Below are 24817 nucleotides of genomic sequence, written 5' to 3'. Positions count from 1 at the left end.
GGTTGAGCAGGACAAGAAGGTGGCAAATCACTATTTGGCCTAAACCAACACCTAGAGGAGATGATGCCGACAAGTCAAAAAACTTACACAATACATGTGACGTGCAGGTGGGGCATAGGCCTGGGAGAATGCCCATCTGAAAGACTGGAGCAATGAACAGGAAACAAGATCACAATGTGAAATCATCACAAGGCAGGCATGTCACATCACCAATGCCACACCACAGATACACTAATTGTACTCTATTTCATTGCAGAGGACAATGGATCTCCTGCGGATATGCTTGTCCAGGACTACCCTGATGACGTGGATGACGAGCTGACAAACATCAGCCACCAGACCCTCCAAGATGTCCTTGGAACCCTCCAGACCACCTTCAGTCACAAGGAGGAGCACATGACAGGCAGCCATCACATAGGACCCACCCAAAACCCCAATTGTAAGACCTGCCTGCTCCAATACAGCTGAGGACTCAGATGACACAGGCACCGTCTTTGAGAGAACTGTAGTCGGAGTGCAGCGGGAGCAGGCCAAGGAGGTGCGGGTGGGGATGCAAACTATGGCAGCCAGCCTAGAAGGGGTGCATTCGTGCATGATGATGTCATCTGCAGATCAGGCAGCAGCCATGCAAGCGCTAACATCCATCCTGCAAGGACTACAACAAACTGTAAAGGAATTCACCACTGCAGTAAGGGAGTTGCCACAACACCTCGCACCCCAAACCTTCCACTGCATGCACGAATGCAATCATGACCCCCTCAGGGCCGACCTGGCTGCCTGCCATCGTGATGTGTCTGCTATTCTTAAGAACCAGCAGATCCTCCTTGCAGCAGTACTGCCCTTAAGACCTTCACAGGTGGCAGCGACCGGGATGTCTGACTCCACATCTTCAAACACTGAGGTGTGTGTTGCCCCTTCACAACCACCACCACCAAGGACAGAGGAGGCAACACACACGTCAGAAGAAGAAGACATGGAACAGATCACCTTCACATGTAAAAGTACCCGGAAGCACTAGTCCCTGCCACATGGCCACCTATTACCAAGGTCCAGCGCTTTGTAACATGCCAGTCTTGCAACAACTGTACTCAATGACTGTTCTGCAAACCACTGTATATCTTGTCAGCCTGCGTTGTGATTGTCTCTCACTTACTCAATGGTAAATCCTGTCCCTCTGCACTGTCTGACACATCACCCCAGCATGTCAAATGCATTCTCCTGTAGCACTTGTGTAGGATGACAATGCAAGATGTCACTATAATGGAGTCACAATCATGGACAATGTACATATAGCACTACAGCACTTTTCAATAAATAGCACTTCCACAACCACTTTGCCTCTGTGTAATGTGACACATCAACTGTGCAGTAGATCACTGAGTTTTGCCTTCTGTCAAATATCATAGCTTGTGAATACAACTGTCCTGACATAATGTAGGCTGATAACTACGCACAGTGGCCTGGATTCTCCCATACTCTGCCCTTCCTGAGGGTAATATCTGATGAAAAGAGAAACCATACACCATAATGCTGTGTTGGACAGAAAATACTTCCTCAAGGGATATCTAAGCCATTAAATAGTGCCAGCAAAATGTTGCCTCCATGCAAAACTAACACACATAACCTAGCCCACAGATCTAAGCAAACAGTCAACAAACTGCATGAATGAAGGTGTTTGAGTTTACATCCAAATAAGTAATCATGCTGAACAGTGTCAAATGATCTATGTGAGTCATGAACACGATACTACAAGAGTGCTTACTACCACTCAGCTTATAAGGGTTTTCTTGAACATCACACTGCAGTCAGACATAACACAGTGTCCCCAATACCAAATCTGTAAGCCATGTATGTGACATTGAAAACATACATATTGAAAAAAGCATGTTGGGATCCATAGTAACTGTGATTGGTGGTTGCAATGAATGGTCTAATCTTTGCAAAGTAGCTTTGGGGTAGTTGCCAATGTTACAGCTAATTTGGGATTTGTTTGTAGCATAGGACACAAATTGTAATACAAAAGAAATCATGTACACTCATGCCAAGGCCCTGATCTACAAGCATTTCACACATATTGTAAAGGGTTTACTACATATTTATTAAACTGTAAAAACAGAAGAGAAAACTCGGGGGCCTTACCTACCCTAATCTACCCTAACTACTCATTACCCACAACTGTCCCTAACTAACTTAAGCTAAACTTACTTATCACATGTAACAAAGGGGGTCATTCTAAGTCTGGCGGGCGGCGGAGGCCGCCCGCCAGACTTCCCCCCTCCAAAATACCGCTCCGCGGTCGCAAGACCGCTGAGGGTATTTTGGCTTTTGCACTGGGCTGGCGGGCGACCGCCATAAGGCCGCCCGCCAGCCCAGTGCAAAAACCCTTCCCACGAGGACGCCGGCTCAGAATTGAGCCGGCGGAGTGGGAAGGTGCGACGGGTGCAGTTGCACCCGTCGCGAATTTCACTGTCTGCAATGCAGACAGTGAAATTCAAAGTGGGGCCCGCTTACGGGGGCCCCTGCAGTGCCCATGCCATTGGCATGGGCACTGCAGGGGCCCCCAGGGGCCCCACAACACCCCATACCGCCATCCTGTTCCTGGCGGGTGAACCGCCAGGAACAGGATGGCGGAATGGGGTGTCTGAATCCCCATGGCGGCGCAGCGAGCTGCGCCGCCATGGAGGATTCAGAAGGGCAGCGGAAAACCGGCGGGAGACCGCCGGTTTTCCTCTTCTGACCGCGGCTGAACCGCCGCGGTCAGAATGCCCTGCGGGGCACCGCCAGCCTGTTGGCGGTGCTCCCGCCGACCCTGGCCGCCGGGGTCAGAATCACCCCCAAAGTGTTCTAAACCAATGGTTCCCAACCTTTTGACTTGTGTGGACCCCCACTTTATCATTAATGGGCCCCAGGGACCCCCACTGAATCATCATTGGAATGTGGGGACCCCCTACTGAGTTATTACTGGAAGCTTGGGAACTAATTTGTCAATATTTATTAATATTTTTTACATTTCTAAGCAGTCGCGGACCCCCTGAGAAGGCTTTGCGGACCCCCAGGGGTCCTCGGACCACAGGTTGGGAACCACTGTTCTAAACATCAACCCCCCACCCCTCTTATGAGACGGGACACATGGAGGACAATAGATGCTAACCTAAACACATACTATCCTACACTAAACAAAGATATATTTTTTAGTAATTTTTTATGTAATTTGTTTTGTTTTTTTTAGTAATTTTTTTTTTAACACACAAGAACCCCAACATTGCAAACCCACACACTCAAAAAGAAACAGTAGAAATAATCAGGACCCCTCCACCCCCCACCCACTAACACTAACAGCCTATACTAACCTAACACTAAGACCCCTAAACCCACAAAGTATAAGAATAAGGAAAGAGGAGGGAGAGGAGGGAATCATGTCCATCAAAATGTCTATAGGTTAGCCCTCCGGAGGGTCCGCTTAATGGACCGCACCCGCCGGTTAATATGGCGAACATCCTGCCGCAGGCGACTCATTTTTTTCAGGACACGGTCCATTTTACGCTGCATGTCCACAAAAGCAGCAGGGTCAATAGCTGCAGCTGGGGTGGTCTGTGTGCCAGCTGAGGAAGTGTGGAGCCATGTAGGGTCAATGTCTGTGGGCTGCCCTGCAGGTGGTCCTGTGCTAGGGCCAGGAGCACTTGCTGATGTTGTTGCCACAACAGTCACAGCTGTTGGTGGTGCCACCTGGGTGGCAGTGATGGTGGTGCTGGTGGTGGCTGTGGTAGGCAAAGAAGGGCCACCCTGTGGGAATGCCCTCCAGGCTCCGGTGGCCCATTCGTTTCGGTATCTGCGGCCCATTCATCGGTACCCCGACTCTACCTGCAGTATATGCTGGTACCGCATTGCCCGCCTTTGGAATTCCCGCACCTGGATGGGTGTCATATTTGCAGCTGTGAAGACAAATGAAAAAAATTACATTGGGAACTGCATTGTGTGAAATGGCACAAGAAGTAAATCAGACAATACATCTACTGTACCTGTAACAGCTCATATCATCCTACATATCATTGAATGTCCCTGAGGAAGTACATGGCAGGCCAGCCTACAAAGGTCGTATCACACATAGCACACCCAAACCCTACAAGATGGGTAACAACTGGCATGTTTTGGCATCAGAGTTCTGCCAGTTGTCAGCTAACAATCATGCAGCACATCCTCCGCCAATGCCAGGGCTACAAATATCATTGTACAGGATGGAAATCTAGGGCCACATGATCTGCAAGTTGTAAATAGACTTGCTAGTATAGTACTCATGTGCTAAACATGAGTGTGTATACTAGGTTCAGACAAAAGATTCACTGATTTACATGTCTGTGTACCAAACTTGTATCATCAGTCCTAGATACACTATTCACAAACCCATGCCTGTGTTTGAAGGTGGTGGGGTGGGGGGGGGGGGGTGGAGAAACAACTAACAATTTCAAACAACATGGACACCCAGGAAGCTTATGAAAGCTAGACATGTGTTTGGCTCTACACACACACCACAGGTAAGGTGTATCTACAAATAGGAGACAGCAAATCCTTGACCAATCCCAGCGCCACATGTCTGGTAATGCAGACCTTTGTCCATATCATATACTTCCAGTAAGCCATGACTTACAACTGACACAGAGATGCAAGAACACCCCTGGCCATGATTTGCATGCACACCTAGGCGATTGCACTCAAATGCCACATACTCGTAGCACTACATGTGGAGCTACATGCTGCTAGGAAGTTCAACCTACAGTTTAATAAGTACATTAGTGAATAGGGAAGCAGAAGTCTGTGGGTAAGCATTTTGCAGCCCCATTCTGGGAGAATGTGAGTCTGATAGGCTGACTAAATCACAGATTAGGTCCAGTGTGACACTTGCTGATACAAGTGTTATCCACATGACTCATCCCCATTCACATTGCGGGGCCTACAGGAATGACCTAGAATCCCTAAATAAGACAATAGAGTAAGCATTGGCCAACTCTAAAATGGTGAGAAAATGAAATCCCACTCATGGAACAAGACAAATGATGGGCCAGCACATCACACCATGCTATGTGTTCAACACACAGGAGTCCATCACACATCACCAGCAAACACAACACATAACAGACATATCAACACTTACTAGAGTTGTCGGGGTCCTCGAATGAAGCCACCTCGCCCACAGTGTAGGGTGCGGGTCCACCTGTAAGGCATGGAAGGGAGAAATGTGCTCAAATTCTGTGCACTGTCCAACAATTCCAAAGACAAATACTATGTGTAAGATTGCATAAGTAAGTAAAGCCACTCAGACATGATGATACTGCATCCGATATAGCACGGCTAACATGTACATACCATGGGTCTCCTGTGAAATTTACACACATATCTGCACACATGCAGTGGCCCTAACTATCATGTGGTGGCAAACATGCTCATTAGTGAGCAGACATAATAATGGAGTTTATTCGTCTCATCATGTGTATCCAAGAGAGACATCCAAAGCCACTTTCCTTGAGGAGTGCATTACCATTCAACCAGCCATTGTGGCCATGACAAATTTATGACACACAGGTACAATGTACAGAGGGGCAGGGACAGTTGTAAGCCCTCATGTTGTTACAGTTTCTTCATTTGATGTGGCCCAGCAATGATGAGTTGGACCAACCATAGAGATATGAACCCATGTGCATACCTTTGGCCAGCCATCCCTAAACGGAAGGTGGAACAACAGACACCAAATACCAGTCTAAGATGTTAGCTGAAGGCACCTTGCACTTTTTCCCTATGTCTCCAAATCCAGATCTGACATGTATCCGAAATAACGAAGGACCACGATAATCTCTAAGATTTATAGAACTTCCACGATCGCTTGCATTACACACTCACCAGACACACATGAGACATATGTTTGGGCCACATTGCTATCATCAATTGACGTGAAGCCTGCACTCATTTTCAGCATCATGTAGTGTTTCGAAAGTCAGTCTAGCTGTTGCGTCAACAAGTGTTGGTAATGATTTTGAAAATCTATACCTCACAGGCAAATGTGACCTATATATACATAATTGGCTCCTGATTTGTGTTGCTGTTTGACACAAAGGCGGCACCAACTTACATTAAGCAAAAGTATTCAGTAAGTTTGCAGAGCACTTGCTTCCTGACAGCTAGCAATTGTGGTCCTTAACATAGTCCATCAATGACCCTGTATGTTTCCAAAGCATTCCACACACTCAACAACATTGCCGGCAGATATTGTACAAATCATCTAATGTCACTACAGAGCATTTAATCGTGCACATTTACATGATTTTTACTCACCAACAGGGGCACCAATCACAATTCTCAGGTGGTAGAGCAGATCTTGCTCCCTGGAGATGAGGTCAGCCCAGCGGTGCTTCAGCTGGTGGTCATTCCTCAGGGTCCAATAGACACGTTGCAAGTGATGCAGGACCTTTCCCCATCGGAGCCGCCATTCCTCGGTGTGATACCCCTGTATCACCCGCCCACTTGACTCAATCATAAGGGAGAGGAAATGGCACACCAGCCATATGAAACCCCCAAGCTCCTCCACACTCATCTTGCCAAGACATGGCCTACCCAACATCTTAGCACAAAAAAGGGTAATGGGGGTAAAGGAGAAGAAAGGAGAATAGGGGGAAAGTAGAATAAGAACAACATAAAGTAAACAACTAAAAGAGCACAACTATCCCCCAACTATCACTACCCACAACATACTCCCAAAAACAACAAAGACAATACAATACTAAACATTAGTACACAATAAACACTCAGACAGGATACAACAACAATATTTTATTCACAAAATGACAAGTAATGGACTGCACAGGAGACAAAGCACAATTTGATTAGACAAAACTCTGAACACAGCCACACAGTCTAGAACAATCACAGACTGCAAAGTGAAAGTGAAAGTACACCCACTGTACATAATCTGTAAACAGGATATCCTATTACATCACTTCCTGCATAAAATGGCTGCCGTTTTTATCGTTATGCGTCACACTTTTTGCACGCATACAATCTGGGCATCATTTTTTTCGACGCACAGGAGTAAAAATGAGGCCGCATCCATATATTTGCAAATAGTCTAACACTTAACCAATTTTCAGGGCATAATGCGTAGTTTTTCGGGCATAAGCGTCATTTTTTTACGCTTGTGCGTCATTTTTTGACGTGCATGCGTCAAAATTTCAGGGATTAACTGGGTTTGGGTCATTTTACCATTTTAATGTAATGTTATATTTGTGACTCAACTGAGATAGGCTGATTGCACCCACGGTGTATGGGCACATGTGAGACATCATACTGCTGCGGACCATGATCCACTACTTCCTTAACATGATTTTCACTCTTGGCTGACGCACTAGATGGCCATATGTGTGGCCTACATATATGTATTGCACAAATTGGGCATGTTTGGCGTCAGGAGAGGATAGCAAGGTGCTGCACATAAGTACAATACCTCAATGCCTATGGCTCAGTGCTGCTGTTAATCCAGTGTGTGTGCATCACAAGATGCATTATTGAAAATATGCTTGTATGAATGTGAAGTCAATGTCTACAAACCTTAGATGCAAGTCAGTGTGGAAATGAGAGGACATGTGTTAGTCATACATGTAGTAACATCTGTTGTGTGCACTTCCAAGATTTTGGGTAACGTAGACACCACAAATGACAAAGCATGCACCGGATAGATGGCAGATGCTTGTTACCCATCACATGTCCTAGAAATTTGGAAACTGCTTCCTAGGCACTTGTTGGTGAACCCACCGTGAGTCAGGCACATGTACAGACTAAGTGGGTACCATGTTATTGACACGGAAAACCAAAGGTGACCCACAACTGTAATTTCACCCCACAGTTGTGGTCATATGACTGAGCCACACTCTCCTGTGGCAGTGGTGGACCACCTGACGAGGCAGCACGTGGCCAAATATTTCCAGTGATCAATTGCACAGAGGTGTCTGGTTCATGTGTGTGGTCCAATGTTGATCCTGTATATTTTTAGGGGTCTAAGTTGTCACAGTTACTTCCAGGTCTCATCATGAGTCAGTGGCGGCTATTCCTGTATCTACTGAGTATTCTTCGGAGATCAATGGAAGTAAAGCCAATGAGGACATGAGAACCTACATGGATCACTGCAGACTTGTTATGAGACTGTCAACAGGGCAACCTTGGTGTGCTGAGTGAGATCATATATCAGGAGTCATGTTCCGGCAGGTGTCATTACAACATTTGTACACAGGTTGGCCTGTAAAGTTCCCACTGCATCTGGGAACATAATAGCCTCTGTGTTGATTAATCTTGCAGCTATTCAGCACACACAGGCCATCAATATGGTGTGAGCAATCTGATTCAGCGTGTGAACTGTCAGGGTCCTAACGTGTGGAATTTTCATGCACATTATCAGAGGTTGCTGGTTCTGCTGGAGGCACCATACCCAATCCCTTCATACAGCCCTGGTACACTGTCACACTTTGTCGTTCATGCATACATGAGACCCAGACACGGGATAGGCCATGATTTTGGTATTCGAAGACAATTTTACAATTATGGTACAATTAAAAAGCAGATGATGCTATACAATGTATTTGTGTATGCATTGAGGAAGCACCTGACAAAATACCCCCTGATGAATGTGAAGTTTGGGAAAGCAAGTGTGGTACATATGTAGCCACAAGGAACCTTTAGGGTAACGCACAGACAGGTGCCAGTCAGGCTGGCAGGATGCAGGGTCAATCAGGATCCAGCAATTTCACAAGGTACATACTCAGTGGTCTGACGTACACTGGTCGGAGGAAGAACAAGACAGTTGACATGGGAAACTGTGTTTCTCCTATGTTTTGGAAGGTGACACATAAACCCAAGGGCTGTGTTACAGGGCTTATTTTCTAGCAATGCATAACAGTGTATTCAACAAAATGGCAAATTCTATGCAGTTCCAAGCATCTGCAAGGGCAGTGCATGTTCAAATGGGTGGTCTGCATGGAGGTGCTCACAGGTGTGTGCTGCATCAGTTTATCACAAGTCCTGTAGGTGAGATTAAAGTTCATGCTTTCACATGGGAAGCAATCTACAGGTGATAACAGGGCTTAGAAACTACAAGCCATTGTATCAATTGACCTGACGTCCATGCAGTCAGATGTACTATGGCAATGGCATACAATAGGAAAGGGTGAAGCACACTGGATTACTATTGTTAGTCTGTGTGTGGAAAGGAGGAAATATCTGGGGACACATATTACCATTCCAGGGACCTCGTCAGACATGTGGGGTGAGACCAGGAGCATGGGTGTGTCAGGAGTTAGGAAATGGGCTGACATGTACATGGAATGTCATGTGTGCAATGCTTGTCATAGGTGTGGCACTTGTGCTGGCTATGTTCTGCTTATATAGAACTCTAGTCACAGATAGTCCTTGCAAAGATAGGTGCTGTACGACTTACTGCTGTCAAGGGTCTGGTCATACATTCCTGTTACCAATGCAATAGCACATCCACTGCCACATGTATGAGGCATTTTTTCCCCTTATAGACTGATGGTGTCTTAGTTGTGTGCCATATGCTGAAATGAACCATGTTGCCAACATGAATGTGTGAAATAGGTGTGTTCCTCTGCTATTGCCCTTCAAAGGTGAAATGTACAGGATATATGTAATTACAGTGTGTGTGTATGTGACTGTTGTGTAATACGCATCACAATTGCTTTGGAATGTTCTGTGTCCTGATCGGTATATCAGCAATGCTCCATGAGGCTACACTGTTATTCTAATAGTTAGAGATAAAGGTGAGCAAAAATTATTACCCAGACCATGATATGGTGATTATTATCGGTGTTTATTTACATATGTTGCTACAGTGGTGATGGTGAGTTGTTTTAAAAGAAATTGTTCACAATATGTTGGCACCTACGCAATCCAGCAGCTGTGTTTTGTTGTTCCCCCTCATGTTGCAGGCCAGCATCCTCCTCTTCCTTCTCTTCAGGCATTTGTGGCTCTGGTTCTAATAGGGGAATGTTCCTTCGTATACAAATGTTGTGCAGGATGGCACATGTTAAAATGATCTTACAGACCATTTCTGGTGAGTATAGGAGGCTGCCACCATTGATGTCGAGGCACCTGAATCTCGACTTGAGGATGCCGAAGGTCCTCTCCACTATGGTTCGTGTCCTTCTATGTGCCTCATTGTAGGCACGCTCTGCTGCAGTGCTTGGGTTGCCAAATGGTGTCATAATCCATGGCTGGATCCCATAACCCTAATCAGCTGAAAAAGAAAATTAGTGGGATCATGTTGATGTAGCTTGCCCCATTAATATCACCTTGCATGGCAGTAGTTGTCTTGTGTTGTCTGTGACTCTTTTGTGTTATTGTGTTGCTTCATAGGCTTCTAGGATGTACCAACTGCATTGGGTTGGTTCCTTGGCTGAACGAGTGTTTGGCTGCTGACCGGTTGTCAGCAGTATGTTTTGAGATTTGCAGTACAGTGTGCACTCCCTAGCATTGTGACTAGTGATACAGGTGTCCCTGTGTCTTCACTGGGGGTGAGATGATAGTTCCATACACAGATTGAAATTGACAGTGGTGGTAACACATTGGCTTCTATGTACCCTGAACATCCCATACCTTTAGACATATGCAATGGATTAATTTAAACATCAGTGAGACGCTTACATTTTGAAAGGCAACAATTAGCCAAACCTCTCCATACGTTGTGATCATTGACGTCTTAACATTTGACTGTACACTAATTTCAGATGTGTGACAGGTTCACTACAGACCTGTCAAACATGGCTAGCAGTGTAACAACCTCAGTGTGTTCCTGTCCACATGTTGCTGTCGTGGTGTATGTGTTGTGTGTCCTAGAGGGTTGCTGTGCAGTGTGTATATAAGTAGGTTTCTGTACTTACCAACAAGTAGTCAATTGTCATATCGTCCATCCTGGAAGTGCTGATTGATGGTAGAGTGAAGGAAGATGAATGAGTCATGGGCACTCCCAGGATACTTTGCCACGATGCTGGTGATCAATCCTTGGTGATCGACAATGGCCTGCACATTGATGAAGTGTGTGTGCTTCCTGTTGCGGTAGAGGTATTCAGTTGCAGCAGGTGGCACAAGGCGTACATGCGTGCAGTCAATGGCACCAAGGACGTGTGGGAATCCATTAATGAGGTAAAACCCCTGTTTTGTCTCCTGCTGCTTCTGCTGTGTGTTTGGGAAGCAGATGTGGTGGGGTGTGAGTCCAATGATGGCATCCAGTTCTTTGGGCAAGAAGGCAGAGAATGATGGCTGTGATATCCCAGCAACCAGGGTGCCAGTGCTTTGAAAGGAGCCACTTGCCAACATGTGAAGTACAGCTAGCAGCTTGGTTTCTGTTGGGATGGTGCGGGGTGTCAGCAAGGTGGGTACCAACTGTGGCTCTATGTTGCGCAGCAGCTGCTGAATGGCCTGCCAATTCAACCTGTACCTCTGGATGATGTCATGTTCCCTGAAGCCATGAAGGGTTGTCCTGATGCGGAATATCCTCTCCTGCCTTCTGTGCTGCCTTTGGGGTCCCTGCTGGTGTTGTGGTAGCTGCTGTTGTTGTGGCTGGGCTCTGCATCTGCGTGCACGCTGGATGAGAAGCATCTCCATGTCTCCCTTTTGCTGCTCTGCTGTTGCTTCTGTGTGTTCTGATTAAATACAGGTGTGTTTGCCCCATTTTAACACCTGTCCTGACCCAGGCATTAGTTTTTGATGCAAATTGGGCTGTACATCATTTTACGACTCCGCCTCCCAGCCGTGCAGGATTTTTGTCCGGAAGCATAAATACGACGCACAGCCGTTTACGTCTTTCTTTGGACGGGAACGCCTACCTTGCATATGATTAACGGAAGGCGGTTTCCCGCATCCAGAAAATGACACACACGGCGAAATGTTGGTGTCCGCAGGCTCGGGTGTCAAAGTTTAAATATGGGTCAAGGTTTGGCCGATTGTGCGTCAAAATGTTTGACGCACATTCGGCGCAGACGGAGTATAAATATGCCCCTAAGTGTTTCAAGCATTAAAACAATAACAACAACACTGAAACACAATGGGGGTCATTATGGTAGCCGCCTTGAAATGCAATGGAGGTTATTATGATGACAGCAGCATTGAAATACAACAAAGGTCATTATGATGACAGAAGCATTGAAATACAACGAAAGTCATTATGGTGACAGCAGCATAAGGTCATTATGATGACAGCAGCATTGAAATACAACGAAGGTCATTATGGTGGCAGCAGCATAAGGTAATTATGATGACAGCAGCACTGAAACACAATGGAGGCCATTATGATGAAAGCAGCATTGAAATACAGTATTGAAATACAATGGATGTCATTATGATAACAGTAGCATTGAAATACAACGAAGGTTATTATGATGACAGCAGCATTGAAAGGAGGTCATTATGATGACAGCAGCACTGTTAATGGAGCCCATTATGATAACAGCAGCACTGAAATGCAATGGAGGTCATTATGATGACAGCAGCATTGAAATACAACGGAGGTCATTATGATGACAGCAGCATTGAAAGGAGGTCATTATGATGACAGCAGTGTTGAAATGTAATGGAGGCTTTTATGATAACAGCAGCACTGAAATGCAATGGAGGTCATTATGATGACAGAAGCATTGAAATACAACGGAAGGTCATTATGATAACAGCAGCATTGAAATACAATGGAGGTCATTATGATGACAGCAGCATTGAAATACAACGAAGGCCATTATGATGATAGCAGCATAAGGTCATTATGATGACAGCAGCATTGAAATACAACAAAGGTCATTATGATGACAGAAGCATTGAAATACAACGAAAGTCATTATGGTGACAGCGGCATAAGGTCATTAGGATGAAAGCAGCATTGAAACACAATGGAGGCCATTATGATAATAGCAGCATTGAAATACAACGAAGGTCATTATGATAACAGCAGCATTGAAACACAATGGAGGTCATTATGATTACAGCAGCATTGAAATACAGTATTTAAATACAATGGAGGTCATTATAATGACAGCAGCATTGAAATATGATGGAGGTCATTATGATGACAGCAGCATTGAAAGGAGGTCATTATGATGACAGCAGCATTGAAACGTAATGGAGGCCATTATGATAACAGCAGCACTGAAATGCAATGGAGGTCATTATGATAACAGCAGCACTGAAATGCAATGGAGGTCATTATGATGACAGCACCATTGAAATACAACGGAGGTCATTAGGATGACAGCAGCATTGAAATACAATGAACGTCATTATGATGACAGCAGCATTGAAATACAACAAAGGTCATTATGATGACAGAAGCATTGAAATACAACGAAAGTCATTATGGTGACAGCGGCATAAGGTCATTAGGATGAAAGCAGCATTGAAACACAATGGAGGCCATTATGATAATAGCAGCATTGAAATACAACGAAGGTCATTATGATAACAGCAGCATTGAAACACAATGGAGGTCATTATGATTACAGCAGCATTGAAATACAGTATTTAAATACAATGGAGGTCATTATAATGACAGCAGCATTGAAATATGATGGAGGTCATTATGATTACAGCAGCATTGAAAGGAGGTCATTATGATGACAGCAGCATTGAAACGTAATGGAGGCCATTATGATAACAGCAGCACTGAAATGCAATGGAAGTCATTATGATAACAGCAGCACTGAAATGCAATGGAGGTCATTATGATGACAGCAGCACTGAAATACAACGCAGGTCATTATGATGCCAGCAGCACTGAAATGCAATGGAAGTCATTATGATAACAGCAGCATTGAAATACAACGGAGGTCATTATGATGACAAAAGCACTGAAATACAACGCAGGTCATTATGATGACAGCAGCACTGAAATACAACGAAGGTCATTATGATGACAGCAGCATTGAAAGGAGGTCATTATGAAGACAGCAGCATTGAAACGTAATGGAGGCCATTATGATAACAGCAGCACTGAAATGCAATGAGGCCATTATGATGACAGCAGCATTGAAATACAATGGAGGTCATTATGATAACCGCAGCATTGAAATACAACGGAAGGTCATTATGATAATAGCAGCATTGAAATACAACGGAGGTCATTATGATGGCAGCAGCATTGTAATACAACGAAGGTCATTATGTTGATAACAGCATAAGGTCATTATGATGATAGAAGCATTGAAACACAATGGATGCCATTATGTTGACAGCAGCATTGAAACACAACGGAGATGACAGCAGCACTGAAATACAACGAAGGTCATTATGAGGACAGCTGCATTGAAATACAACAGTCATTATGATAACAGCTGCATTCAAACACAACGAGGCCATTATAAAACAACAAGTGATGGACGGAATGCTGAACATTGCCAAACACTCACCCCCAGTCACAGATCTGGGTTTAATCCATCGTTCTTTTGCTCACCATGCCACCCCAGTTTGGACCCAGCCATATGCAAATCAGTCTTGACCCTGTTCCTCATGGGAACAGTCCAGCCCGAACTGCCAAGCCAGGTCCTCACTGGACCGGAAACAAGCATCCTGGGACCGGTTTCGGGGTTTCACCCCTCATCAGCCAGGCTAGCTTGAATCCAGTGGCATGGGAAGCACGGGACCCACGTCTGGGCATACCCTTCCCACTTAGGGCGACAAAGCAAAAACAACAAGTGATGGACGGAATGCTGAACATTGTCAAACACTCACCCCCAGTCACAGATCTGGGTTTAATCCATCGTTCTTTTGCTCACCATGCCACCCCAGTTTGGACCCAGCCATATGCAAATCAGTCTTGACCCTGTTCCTCATGGGAACAGTCCAGCCCGAACTGCCAAGCCAGGTCCTCACTGGACCGGAAACAAGCATCCTGGGACCGGTTTCGGGGTTTCACCCCTCATCAGCCAGGCTAGCTTGAATCCAGTGGCATGGGACGCACGGGACCCACGTCTGGGCATACCCTTCCCACTTAGGGCGACAAAGCAAAAACAACAAGTGATGGACGGAATGCTGAACATTGTCAAACACTCACCCCCAGTCACAGATCTGGGTTTAATCCATCGTTCTTTTGCTCACCATGCCACCCCAGTTTGGACCGAGCCATATGCAAATCAGTCTTGACCCTGTTCCTCATGGGAACAGTCCAGCCCGAACTGCCAAGCCAGGTCCTCACTGGACCGGAAACAAGCCTCCTGGGACCAGTTTCGGGGTTTCAACCCTCATCAGCCAGGCTAGCTTGAATCCAGTGGCATGGGAAGCACGGGACCCACGTCTGGGCATACCCTTCCCACTTAGGGCGACAAAGCAAAAACAACAAGTGATGGACGGAATGCTGAACATTGTCAAACACTCACCCCCAGTCACAGATCTGGGTTTAATCCATCGTTCTTTTGCTCACCATGCCACCCCAGTTTGGACCCAGCCATATGCAAATCAGTCTTGACCCTGTTCCTCATGGGAACAGTCCAGCCTGAACTGCCAAGCCAGGTCCTCACTGGACCGGAAACAAGCATCCAGGGACCGGTTTCGGGGTTTCACCCCTCATCAGCCAGGCTAGCTTGAATCCAGTGGCATGGGAAGCACGGGACCCACGTCTGGGCATACCCTTCCCACTTAGGGCGACAAAGCAAAAACAACAAGTGATGGACGGAATGCTGAACATTGTCAAACACTCACCCCCAGTCACAGATCTGGGTTTAATCCATTGTTCTTTTGCTCACCATGCCACCCCAGTTTGGACCCAGCCATATGCAAATCAGTCTTGACCCTGTTCCTCATGGGAACAGTCCAGCCCGAACTGCCAAGCCAGGTCCTCACTGGACCGGAAACAAGCATCCTGGGACCGGTTTCGGGGTTTCACCCCTCATCAGCCAGGCTAGCTTGAATCCAGTGGCATGGGAAGCAGGGGACCCACGTCTGGGCATACCCTTCCCACTTAGGGCGACAAAGCAAAAACAACAAGTGATGGACGGAATGCTGAACATTGTCAAACACTCACCCCCAGTCACAGATCTGGGTTTAATCCATCGTTCTTTTGCTCACCATGCCACCCCAGTTTGGACCCAGCCATATGCAAATCAGTCTTGACCCTGTTCCTCATGGGAACAGTCCAGCCCGAACTGCCAAGCCAGGTCCTCACTGGACCGGAAACAAGCATCCTGGGACCGGTTTCGGGGTTTCACCCCTCATCAGCCAGGCTAGCTTGAATCCAGTGGCATGGGAAGCACGGGACCCACGTCTGGGCATACCCTTCCCACTTAGGGCGACAAAGCAAAAACAACAAGTGATGGACGGAATGCTGAACATTGTCAAACACTCACCCCCAGTCACAGATCTGGGTTTAATCCATCGTTCTTTTGCTCACCATGCCACCCCAGTTTGGACCCAGCCATATGCAAATCAGTCTTGACCCTGTTCCTCATGGGAACAGTCCAGCCTGAACTGCCAAGCCAGGTCCTCACTGGACCGGAAACAAGCATCCAGGGACCGGTTTCGGGGTTTCACCCCTCATCAGCCAGGCTAGCTTGAATCCAGTGGCATGGGAAGCACGGGACCCACGTCTGGGCATACCCTTCCCACTTAGGGCGACAAAGCAAAAACAACAAGTGATGGACGGAATGCTGAACATTGTCAAACACTCACCCCCAGTCACAGATCTGGGTTTAATCCATTGTTCTTTTGCTCACCATGCCACCCCAGTTTGGACCCAGCCATATGCAAATCAGATCTTGACCCTGTTCCTCATGGGAACAGTCCAGCCCGAACTGCCAAGCCAGGTCCTCACTGGACCGGAAACAAGCATCCTGGGACCGGTTTCGGGGTTTCACCCCTCATCAGCCAGGCTAGCTTGAATCCAGTGGCATGGGAAGCAGGGGACCCACGTCTGGGCATATCCTTCCCACTTAGGGCGACAAAGCAAAAACAACAAGTGATGGACGGAATGCTGAACATTTTCAAACACTCACCCCCAGTCGCATTGAAACACAACCATATTTACCGAGTGTGGTGTTACCTACCCATTCCGAGATCTACTCCTCAGAACAAAGGATAACACGGTAATAATACCTCATGCCCTGTTACAAGTTTCAACAGTCAGAATGCTATGGAATTTCCCCATACAAATTCTGCTTGGTTTTATTTCACAAATATTTGTGCAGGAAAAAGTGTAGTATTTTTTGAAATGTTGGAATCCTAATTCAAGCACAAATTTTGAGAAAATAATCTACACCCCTTAGTTTAGGCACATATTTAACAGTTCCAGAATGCATGTAGAGGAAACTAGCACAAGCGACGGCGTTTCACAGCTACATGTGAAGCATGTACTGCCCGGAATTCGAAGAAAAAATCTAGTTTTGGCACCTTTCTTTAAAAATAGTGTGCGGTAATAGTTGTATAGAATTTTTAGTTTAAATTAAGAAAAACTATAATAAATCCTTATTCAATCCTATAAGCTCTGTCTTTAGTCCTGAACCAGTCACAATTACCATTATCACATTCATTAGAGATTCAGTCCAATTGGATAAGACGACATTTTTTTTAAAGATTTGACTTGTTCAATTAAATAACAAGAAGAACCATTCGCCCTTTAACATTCATACCTGAATTTATTCTGTTGATCACACCTGAGGCAAGAAATCTCTTCAGACTGGGTGTTCACTTTCACAAGCTTTTGTCACCATCTACGAAGCAACACAATACCCCTTTATTTGTGCCTTTCTCTTTTTAGTATGATTGCAGCAGCTTCCAGCAATTCATTTTCTATGGTACAATCGATATCCCGCAACAGATAGTTTGATAAAATAATCAGAAATCCATGTTTTTTCCTGTGGTGGGCATCAGACTGACATTGCTTGCCTGGGCTGACGAGACCTGCGGATCTTAGCTAGTAGGACAGATTCCTTAACTTTTACAATCAAAGGCTTCTACAGAATCCAGAGGCAAATAACCCAGCGAGACACTACAGCACTGAAACCAGAACACAGTGATGTATCTACATTGAAAGGCAAATACATTTCCAGACCTTTTTCCAATAAAGGAGTTGGGCAGAAGGTAGTTGGTGCAAGACAGGGGCGTCCAACCTTTCCTATAGGGAGAACAACTTCTGATCACTGAAAACTGTGGTGAGCTCCTGCCCAATATTCGATCGGAATAATTAATTTACACACATGACATATATCTTAAACACTGCCCCTAGAGCACCCCACTCATGCTGCAGGGCGCACGCAGTATAAATGACACAAGAGCTGTATCTCACAAGGTTTACATTTGGGGTCTCAGAGGATCAGTGATGTCACTTTGCTCAGTGAAAGAGAGAGCGAGAGAGAGAAGCGAAGCGAGACAGAAAATACGAGAGAAAGATGAAAGGAAGAGAGAAAAGAAGGAGAGAGAGATACAAAAAGGGAAGAATGCTAGGCATGAGAGAAAGAAGGAAAAGAAGAAAAAAGAAGCAGCTAAAGACAGGAAAAAAGAAAAAAATAAAGGAGAGAAACAATGAACAAAAATACAAAATAAGTTGAAAAAGGAACAATAGAAAGTGTTGTGTAGCCATTTTAGTTATAGGTTCCATGCACGTTATTTTAACATACAAGGCCTGCCGCTCTGCACTTTAACCTAGATGTATTTTATTCAGCTTTGCTTTATTATCTTTACAGTAGCCACTTTTACGGTCTTGTTTTATTTTCTCTCTATCTGACTGTTTTTGCCTAGGCCAGCACTGTGTTCTGAAACAAGACATTCTTGCTCACTCTGTGCCTCTTTCAAAGCTACAGCAAGATAGGTTGCCGGTGAACGTGGTATAAGTTTAGTCTCTGACATTCATAGAAAATACACATCCTTACGTAGGGACATTTTCTTAGAACACCGGCTGTTTTATTATAAAAACACTTTCCTGTCCCTTACACGTTAGAGGGAGATTCCAGCCAGAGAACCACGACTGTATGCTGATTGCCGAACGCTTCGCTACAGCTGTTTTGCAGACTTCAAGCCTTTGCTCAGGTATGGGGGATGATATCTTCCCAGGGGAAGCTGAAGGGCAGAATTAGAGCTTAACACGCTGCGCTCTATCGTAGCCTTGGTAGGAATTAGTCTGTTGACTCCAGTGACAATATGGTAGCATTATTTTTATGTTTTACTCTCCTTGTCACAATTTTAATCTTGTCGTGCTGTATCGTCCTGGTTATTGCAGTCCACGCTTTGCTATCTAAGATGCAGTTGCTTTATTAAAGCATTATTGAAATATATACTGCCTCTGTTTGTCACTGTGTATGTGAGACTAACGTAACTGAGAGAAACGGATGAGACCTGAGTGACCATGGCTTCCCTGAGAAACCAGTTATGTCATGGAGATGAGGCACTGCTAGTTAGCCGGAGCAGAACCTGGATTGGAGCAACAGGTGTCACCTGTAGTGGGTTAGACTCAGTCTCCCACACCGCAGGCGATTCTGCCACTCGTAATAGAGTATTCTCATTAGACTAATGAGAGCATACGCGACATGGCGCCGCCAACGTTTTGTCAGGCTCTAATTTTTGGGTCCTCCTGAGTATCTCTGTCTCACTATATACAAAGACACCTCAGTACTTTATATACGGAGACGTCCCTGGTATTGAGGATTTCCTCCTCGGCTAAGTAGGTCATCCTGTCTGATGCTGGAGGTTGTTCAAGCTTGAACTCTAAAAGATAATCCCTATTTGGTGTGCCTTCTCTGAACAAATGTATCAATTATTATGGTGAATCCACAACAGGTAGCAATTGCAGTAAATATGAGACAACCCCTGAGTGCCCAATTATAGGCAAATGGCCTTATGACCCTCAGGGTCCAGTCACATTTTTTGTTAACGCAGATGCAGCTTATAGAACAGAACTATTTTATTCTTGGGTCACATTTCCAGCAGTTGATGGGAACACAAACACATTTCATCACTATACACTTGCAAACGTACCTAGACAATACAGAGCATATGCATATTTAGAAATACCTTTATCTTATCAAGAACATAATAATTGGCTCGATGGCGCCCTACCCCACATGATTTTACCAGTTAGGTTAGGTCCTCTAAGTAATGAAGGTCCTACCTGGCCTTTATTGGCCACTTATACATCTCACCCTGCAGTAGCAAAATTAGCAGAAGCTGAGGTTCGTCGCTTATATACTGAATTGACAGCAATATACAGACCGTTAGTACAGTTTGTAATGCAAACATTGAATACAAACCCAGCACGTGGTGCTCCAGTGCAACCACCTGCAGTGACGCCAGTAATTAACCCTGGAACTGTGCATTCAGTAATGAGTAAAGTACCCGCCAAACAAGAGGAAACTCGGTTTTGGTTAGCTCAAAAAAATAAATGAGCTGGAAGCGGTATTTCCCCATACGAGACCTCAGGATAAACATAGAATTCTAACGATGTGCTTGCCATTTGGGATGGTCCTCACAGTAGATAACTGTAATACCTGGGGCATGGTATTTGCCACGCTCTATACTACTGCACACAGTACGCCAACACTTGCCAATTTACCAGAAGTGTTGTAACAAATTCAAGATGAATACGGGGCTGCCCCAGCCTTGGAGTTGGGGATGCAATTAATGGGCAATTATGCCACTGTATCCTCCATTATTTTAAGCAATCTTAAAGGGGAAGCTGTCGCACTAGCCGTGCACATGCGGCTCCATGATGTTCCTCAACAGGATCAGGAACACGAGCTGCCCAAGATTATCACAGAGACCTATTCTAGTATTGGTTGAGATAGTCTAGGGGCCAGACCAACTAAACCACAATTTCAGGGCAAATCTAATAAAGATTTTTCCAAGCAAGCTCCTGAGGGCAATAAGAAACGCTGGGAGAAAATACAACAAACTCCTAAAAAGGAAAGGGGAGAATCTCTGCGTATGGAGACCCCACAGAATAGATATAATCTCCAAAATAGAGATAATATAAAAATGCCTGATAGATACCAATATACTGATGCAAGCCAATGTCGTTCCTTTCAAGAATCATTGGAAAAACGCAGTGAGAGAGGTGGGCGATCAAAGCGAAGAACAGAGTACGTGAAACCGAGACAGGAATCACAACGCTCTTCAGAGGTTTCTGTAAAAAAGAAAGAGAAACCTCCTCAACAAAAACTCCAATTTCAAAAGAAAAAAGTGGCAGCAGTTGCAATATGACATGCCGCTCAAGAAGAGGGTCCTCTTGAAGAACAAGAAGTGGACACTAGCGCTGCTAGAAAGCGCGGCAGAGGTCACAATAGTTCGCCTGAGTCTTCTAGAGCATCTGGAGGTGAAAGCAACTGATGACTTTCTACAAGTTGAAACCGCGGACATGAGAGTCTCACCTCCTGATAGGGTGTATAAAGTAATATTGCAGTTAGAAGGAGACATTGAACGCACAATAGACGCAATCTTTTGGGATTGCGTGGTAAATATATATGATATTTATTGGCCGAAACAGATTGGCCACCTGAATTTGTCTGTACCTGCCCATATGGGGAAGAGGTTATTAAGCCTTCTTTCTCGCCTCTTGTTCCAAAGCAACTCGCTGAATCCTATACCATCAATTGGGCATTGGCACAGGCACCCACGTTATAGCGCAACCACGTAGGATGGGATAAAGAATGCCCCTACCATGTAATACCTATTAAAAATGAACTTCAACCTCAGTATCCAAAAAAACATGACACGAAAGCACCCGTGAGAGAAATCCTCACACAACTAGAGTACCAGGGCGTAATTGAACCCTGCGTCTCCCCAATGAACAATCCTCTATTCCCTGTAGCTAAACCGGGCCATTCATATAGAATAATATTAGACTACAGACACTTAAACAGTCATACATGCACATATTCTATACAAAACTTACATAGCACAGCACTAATGAACAACATAGTGCGCAAAAAATACAAAACAACACTGAACATTTCCAATGGTTTCTTCTGCCAGAATATAGCACCTGAGAGTAGAGACTTAACAAGTTTCAGTGCACTAGTTTCTCACAAAAAATTCAGTAGTTTACCTCAGGGGTACAAGAACAGTCCAGGACTGTTTGCAGCTTGTGTGACTGCAATTTTACACAACATTGACCTTGAAGCATTGTCCTATGTAGATGATATCTATCTTATGGTTGATGAAATACTACAACATTTAAGACGGGTAGCCCGCATTGTTGTGCGATTTGCTGAATTCGGCTATAAATTCAACTTCAAAAAGACAAAAATAGCCTTCCTCAGCGTCCTATTTCTGGGATATGAGCTATCGAGTAAAGGAAAGAGCCTAGCGCCACAATTCTTAGAAAACTGCACTCAATTACAACCTCCAAAGACCACACAATAGAGCTTAATCTAATAAATAAAACAATACCAAAATGACAAAAATCCGAAAGTAGAACTTAAGATATGAATTTACAAAGAATAATCTGTGCAATAGTGCTTAGAAACAAGAAGCGCCAACTGGAAATACCTGGGCAGGCTACACTGGGACACTGTCAAAAGTTCAGGCTAACTGCCTTGGAGCGCAGGCCGGCTGCAGGGTCCCCATTGGGCCTGCTGAACAAAAGTACCTTAATCCTGGTTGCGTTGACATTGAAGATGCAGGGAGCAGGCTTAAGCGATGTCAGTATTGATCCCCCTAGTAGAGGCAATGCGTCGATCCTTCCTATGCAGTAGCAAATATGCTCCACACAGCAGCAGCGATATATTGGGGCTGAGATGTGGTGATTCTGAAGTGGTGCACCAGGGTCTATTCTCAGTGGAGAGGTGATGCATCGACTCTGATCCACGCAGTGAGGGCAGATGTGCCAGTTCTGTTCCACGCAACAGGGGCAATGTACCAGTTCCGATCTGTGCAGCAGCGACAATGGGTTGACTTAATTGGAGTCCCACTTTATACCCACTTTCAAGGGTCCAGGACTGGATTGGCATCACTTGGCAGGGCAAGGCTCACAGTTGGCACAGTCCACGTGCTGTGAAGCAGGTGAGTTGAAAGTCTTTTTTTGTCCCTGAGACTTCAGAGAAACAGGAGGAAAGCAAACAAAATGCGGGTCCAATCCTTCTCACACCCAGGCACGGAGGGCATCAGGTCAGCAGAGCAGAACAGGAATTCAACAGAGTAGCAGTCCAACAAAGTGGCTGTCCTTTTAGCACAAGAGTCCTTCTTCCTGGCAGAGTATCAACAGGTCCAAAAGTGTAGTGCATTGGTGTTGTCTGAGGTCTGGCATTTATACATAGCTGTGCCTTTGAAGTGGGAAAGACTTCAAAGAAATGCCTTTGAAGTGGACAGAGTCCCTGCCCTTCCTGCACTGCTCCAAACTTACCAAAGAGGGTATGTATCCCTTTGTGAGGAGATAGGACACAGTCTCTTCAGATGTAATTGTCAGCTCCTCCCTCCCATCCTGCCCAGGATGGCCCATCAGGATGTTCCATCAGTCACATCAAAGCTCCCTTTGTGTGTGGATACCCAGAGGGAATGCACAAAGCCCAGCTGTCACCCACTCCAGACGTGTATTCAGTAACAGGCAGAAGGCACCAAATGGCTAAGGTAAGAAAATGCCAACTTTCTAGAAGTGGCATTTTTAGAATTACAATTCAAATCACCATAAGTTGTGGTTTTAAATTGTGATTCCAGAGAACCAAGCATGGGTGTACCATCCCTTCCCAATTGGAAATTACACTCATAAAATGTAATAAGGTAATATCAATGTTATCTTATGGGAGAAATAGGCCTTGCAGTAGTGAAAACCAAATTTAAGAGTTTTTTACTACTGGGACATGGAAAACATAAAAGTGCATGCCCTACTTTTTAAATACACTGCACCCTGCCCTTGGGCTGTGCAGGGCCTACCTTATGGGTGACATATATATTAAAAAGGGAGGTTTGGGCTTGGCAAGGGGGCTAACTTGCTGGTTTCACAATTTAAAACTACACATACAGGCCCTGCAACGGTAGACCTGAGACTTTTGAAGTGCTACTGAGGTGCAATGGGTAGCACAATCAGTGCTGGAGGCCCACTGGTCGCATTTCATTAACAGGACCTGGGCACCGGTAGTGCACTTTACTAGAGACTTATAAATAAATTAAAAATGCCAATTGTGGATAAGCCAGTGTTACCATGTTTTAAGCAGAGAACACATGCACTTTAGCACTGGTTAGCAGTGGTAACAAGTCCAAAGTCCTAAATCCAGGTCAGCAAAACAAGAGGACTAAGGCAAAAAGTCAGAGGAAACCACACCAAGGATGCCAGGTCTAACAGGAGAGGAGGAAAGAAAGAATTACAAAGGAAAATGAAAAAGAAGGAACAGCACAAGACAAAAAAAGGCAAGTGAAAGAAAAATGAGACAAGGATTAAAGTAAAGCAAGGAACATATGTGAGAAAGAAAAGGGAAAGAGTAGAAGACAAGGAAAATAAGAAAGAAACAGAAAGGAGAGACATTGTGGAAAGGGCAGTAGTGAGGGAAAATGGGAAAAAGTATAATTAGTACCTACAGCAAGAAGACAAGAAAGACAAGAGTAGAATAACAGAGGAGGAAAGATGAAGTCAGAGAAAGAATTGTAGACTAGAAAAAGGAAGGGGAAGATGGAAAGAAGAAGAGAAAAAAGCAGAGAAAGTGAGAAATGTAGAAAGAAAGAGCTAGATGAAAAGAAAAGTAGAGTAGGAGGAAAATTAAATGGAGAAATGAGAGACAGAAAAGGGGGAAAATTAAAGAACAAAGGAAATAATTATTCAGAATAAGGAGAGAAAGAAAGTGAAGAGGAAAGAACGAGGGACAAAAAAGAAAGA

The 24817-nt window shown here is 45.0% G+C and overlaps 1 protein-coding gene across 2 annotated transcripts in view; it reads right to left on the bottom strand.

Annotated features, from left to right (window-relative positions):
* The window catches only part of CCDC148 (coiled-coil domain containing 148), a 777160-nt gene that overhangs the window by 407782 nt on the left and 344561 nt on the right, over window positions 1-24817 (bottom strand). The gene's annotated exons all lie outside the window — the stretch shown is intronic.

This window comes from Pleurodeles waltl, chromosome 3_1 (genome assembly GCF_031143425.1).
Source record: "Pleurodeles waltl isolate 20211129_DDA chromosome 3_1, aPleWal1.hap1.20221129, whole genome shotgun sequence".
Taxonomy (NCBI): Eukaryota; Metazoa; Chordata; class Amphibia; order Caudata; family Salamandridae; genus Pleurodeles; species Pleurodeles waltl.
This window is presented reverse-complemented; position numbering and strand designations above follow the sequence as displayed.